We start from the raw sequence: 5,317 nt of genomic DNA on the forward strand, positions 1-5,317 counted from the left end.
GTCTTCTCAACAAACAGAAACTGACTTTTAACAATGAATGAATATACTTGTCCTCACTTGAGTCTAGTAATTTCTCAGCTCTGGTGGCCACTGTGGATTTTGCCCAGGAATCGTCCAGCAGCTCTTCTCCCAACCACAGCATCACGCTTTTCATTTGAAGAACTCCCCTCTGCCTCTGGATACCTACTGCTTGGGTTTCCATCAAGGGGCCTAAACATTTCCATCAAGGGGCTTCACCTCTTACGGGTGGGAGAGTGGGCCTGTGACCCAACTCGGCTCATCATAGTCTCTCACTTTGGCATTTGTATCTTGAACAGAGTCGATCAGAGGCCAGAGAAAATGGCGGCAGTATTTTATCAGGCTGTGGTGCCTCAAGGAGCCCAGGCCATAGTGCCTGCTGCCCAAACCTCCAGAACTCTCCTTATTCTTCACCCTTTCATGACTCGGTTGTTTAGCTTTTCCTTTTAGCTACTCCAGATCTTTTCAGTAAATTCCTTTCCACACTATGTTAGCCAGAAGGGTCCCTTTTTCCTCACAACCAAAGATCCTAAGTCATGCATCTCTTGTTCCCTTCAGATCACTGAAGCCCATGAGTGCCTTTGCTCATGCAATTCTACTGCAAGCTCATTTGTTAGTATTTGTTGATTTGGGCATTATGAGGAGCCAGAAAACAAGTTACAAGGAAATAAATACTCTTATTCCTTTTACTCAGACACAGGTTTTTTAAAGCTGGCCAGCATCAGGATGCCATGAAAGTCAACGACAGACCCGTTCGAGCGGTGATGGGCCAGCCTGCAGCCTAGTACAGGGGAGTTGCGAGCAGAGGAGTATGAGGAGCATGTTGTGAGCAAAGGTGAGAAGGAAGTAGTGCGGCAAGTACGTGGTAAGAAGAGTTGGGGAACCTGGTGACACGAAAGCCATCAGAAGGGAAAAGGAAGAGAAGGAAAAGTAAGAAGGATGGGTAATGAAGGGGAGGGTAAAGAGTGAAAATGGGATCAAAAGGACAGTCATTGCAGTGCAGCCATCACAGGGGAAGGGCTCAGTCTCGTCATTCCTACCTCAGTGTTCCTCTGAGTGCCACAGCCTCTCCACTGCCAGGAAGCTGTGAGGGGGGGAAGGGTAGGACGGCACATTGGATGGCGAGGAGGGGTATGGAATAAAGGAGGAGAAAGGAGAACCAAGGGGAATCCTTTTTTTTTTTTCTGAGAGGGTTACTTTATTGTATTTTATTTTATTTTTACAAATAGTTTATTGTCAAATTAGTTTCCACATAACGCCCAGTGCTCATCCCCACGAGTGCCCTCCTCCATGCCCATCATCCCCTCTCACCCCTCCCCACATCCATCAGTCCTCAGTTTTTGTCAGCATTCAAGAGTCTCTCATGGTTTGCCTCTCTCCCTTTCCCCCACCATTTCCCCCCTTCTTCTCCCCCTTGTTCCTCAGTTAAGTTCCTCCTAATCCTCCTATACGTGCAAACATATGAAATTTGTCCTTCTCTGCCTGACTTATTTCACTCAGCATAACACCCTCAAGGTCCACCCATGTTGCTACACATGGCCAGATTTCATTGTTTCTCATTGCCATGTAGTATTCCATGGTATAGATAAACCGCATCTTCTGGATCCATTCGTCCGTTGATGGACACTGAGGTTCTTTCCGTGTTTTGGCTATTGTTGAGAGTGCTGCTGTGAACATTGGGGTACATGTGCTCCTATGCATCAGCATTCCAAGAGGAGTCCTTTAACTTAACCCTGAGGCCTTGGGCAGCCTCGTAGGTGAGTGAAGCATGGCGGGGAAGAGAATGAACTGTGTGACAGGAGAAGGTGAGTAAAGGAAGAACAGGGGAGCCTACGGCCATACCACCCTGAACTGCCCCATCTCATCTGATCTCGGAAGCTAAACAGGGTCGGGCCTCCTTAGCACTTGGATGGGAGGAAGAATAGGGGAAATGGGGAAAATGACAGAGAGAAGAACAAAGAACTGAAGTAGGAAAAGAAGTATCAGCATGGACAAAAACTGAGGACTGATGGATGTGGGGGGTGGAGGGGGGATGGGCACGGAGAGGGGCACTTGTGGGGATGAGCACTGGGTGTTATATGGAAACCAACTTGACAATAAACTATTTGTTAAAAAAAAAAAAAAAAAGAAGTATCAGCATGGCAGGATCACCACCAGGAACCAGACAATACTGCCAATTCAATACTCCCTGCCCGCTTCTGGGTGAGAAGCCTCCTTCAGTAGTATGGCGTCTCTCATATCCGTGCTGTGAGGAGAACAAACCTCCCCATTAATGAATGACCAAGGTATTCACAATAATGGCAGTGAAATATTAGAAATGCTTGGTTTGGTGGAGATTTCTAGAGCATTAGCATTAATATTCTGCTTTTACTCTACTTAGCACTGTCTAAAACCTTCATGTTTCAGAAAGCCCATGAGACCTTTGGATTTTTCTCCTGGCCTACCAACAGGTTCTCTCAACTTATCTTGGCATAACATCTGAGACAAGGACCCAAAGTGAAGGTTAGAAGAAAAGTAGCCATGCAAAGAGCAAGAAATACAGCAAGATTAATTAGAGGATGCAGGGCCCACATCCCATTTGGGGAGGAATCTGGTCCAAATAGAGAGGGCCAAATTAGGCCCCAGGGAGGCCAAAGCTGCCAGAGAACAGATGTTCTTTTATCCTTTTAGTGTGAAGACAAGTCCCCCACATGCAATGGCATGAAGCATGGGCAATGTGGCATAGTTTCCAATATTAATGATGCACATGGTGTCCACAAATCTACCTTATCGTGCCATTGAACCAGTTATGTGTATTATAAATTTAATTTAAGCTTTTTCCCCCAAATGCTTTTCAGTCCTTCTCTCTCTCTCTCTCTCAATCTCACACACACACACACACACACACACACACACACCATCTTCCTGTTGAATCATAATAATAGAACAGAGTGTGAGGTAACATTATCTGAAGCCAGTATGACCCATTTCTCCTAACAATGAGAGCAGGAACTAAAACAGAAATTAGAAACAGCACAGTCAGGAAATAAGCAATGTGTAAGAATTTTCACTTAAAGAAAAAAGCATTTGCACATTAATACTCTTTTATTTTTAACCTGGCTTTATTTATCACAGGCTTTTAAACTGGATGTACAAATATTTCATTACCAAGAACAAAAATTATCTTTTGTTCATGGCACACATAAAAGGCACTTTTCCCTTTGAAGGGAAAAAATAATTACTCTTTATTGAAAGGGGAGAAGGGGTAAAAAACAGCTACATTCTACAACATGAAAGACAATCAGAGGGCTTCAATTCCCCTGACTGCCTTCCATCAGATTTCACTTGAAGTTTCTCAGAAGGATGCATGTCTGTTCCATTTTTAAGATGTCCACAATAGTCTTTTCTGGTAATATGATATTTAATAAACTTTTATTTTCTAGGGCATTTGTCCCTCATTCAAACTTTAATTTATCCCTCTTCTGTTATTTTTTTTCTTAACTTCTTTGTAAAATTAAAATGTAACATGGATCTCTAATTATTAACATTTTATACTGAAAGGGATAATTACATTAAGACAAGCACTATCTTTACAAATGTAAAGATATCCCATGCTTTTCAAATGGGAGAATCAATACTGTTAAAATGTCCATACTACCGAAAGCAACCTACAGATTGATTGATTGATTGATTGATTGATTTTTAGAGTGAGAAAGAGCGCACACAAGCATGGAAGGGGCAGAGGGAGAAGGAGAGGGAGAGAATCTTAAGCAGCCTCCATACTCAGCATGAGCCTGACACAGGCTTCCATCTCACGACTCTGGGGTTATGACCTGAGCCAAAATTGAGTCCAACACTCCATCAACTGAGCCACCCACGCACCCTGCAATCTATAAATTTAATGTAATCACTATCAAAATACCAACAACATTCTTCACAGAACTAGAGCAAATAATCCTAAAATTTGTATGGGACCACAAAAGACCCCAAATAGCCAAATCAATCTTGAGAAAGAACAAAGTTAAAGGTATTACAATCCCAGATTTTAAGATCTGTGACAAAACTGTAGGGAACAAAACAGTAGGGTACTGACACAAAAATAGATATACAGATCAATGGAATAGAAGATTGAGCCCAGAAATAAACCCACATTTATATGAACTATTAAGCTATGACAAAGGACAGTCATTTCAATAAATGGTGCTACAGAAGCTGCATGGCTACATGCAAAATGAATTAAATGAATGAAGAAATGAATGAAATTGGACTTTTTTTTTTTTTTTGAGATCATCCATGTGCATGGTCAAGTTGGGGAGGGACAGAGGGAGAAGGAGTGAAAGAATCTTAAGCAGCTCCATACCCAATGTGAGCCCAACACAGGGCTCCATCTCACAACCTGAGGTCATGACTTGAGCTGAAATCAAGAGTCAGATGCTTAACTGACTGAGCCACTCAGGCGCTCCTGGACCATTTTTTTGTTACATTATATACAAAAGTAAACTCAAAATGTGGTGCCTGAAACCATAAAACTCCTAGAAGAAAACATAGGCAATAATCTCTTGGATATCGGCCTTAGCAACATCTTTCTAGATTATATCTCCCAAGGCATGGGAAACAAAATCAGAAAGTAAACTATTGGGACGATACCAAAATTAAGTTTTTGCACTGTGAAGAAAACCGTCAACAAAATGAAAAAGCAACCTGCTGAGTGGAAGAAGATATTCACAAATGATACATCCCAAAAGGGGTTAATAGCCAAAATATATAGAAAAACTCATATAACTCATTACCAAAAAACAAATAACCCAATTAAAAAATGAGGAGAGAACCAGAATAGACATTTTCCAGAGAAAACACACAGATGGCCAACAGGCATACAGAAAGATGCTCTACATCACTAATCAGCAGGGAAATGCAAATCAAAACTCCAACGAGATATCACCTTACATCTGTCAGAATGGCTAAAATCAAAAACGCAAGAAACAACAAGTGTGGCAAGCATGTGGAAAAAAAGAAACCCTGTGCATTGTTGGTGGGAATGCAAACTGGTAGAGCCACTATGGAAAACACTATGTAGGTTCCTCAAACAATTAAAAATAGAATTACCATATAATCCAGTAACTCCACTACTGGTTATTTACCCAAAGAAAACAAAACACTAATTTTAAAAGATATATGCATCCCTATATCTACTGCAGCAATTCCCAAGATATGGAAGCAACCCAAGTGTCCATTGATAGGTGAATGGATAAAGATCACACACACACACACACACACACACACACACACACTCTCTCTCTCTCTCTCTCTCTCTCTCTCT

The sequence above is a fragment of the Crocuta crocuta genome, unplaced genomic scaffold, assembly GCF_008692635.1.
Source record: "Crocuta crocuta isolate KB4526 unplaced genomic scaffold, BGI_CrCroc_1.0 scaffold176, whole genome shotgun sequence".
Classification (NCBI taxonomy): Eukaryota; Metazoa; Chordata; class Mammalia; order Carnivora; family Hyaenidae; genus Crocuta; species Crocuta crocuta.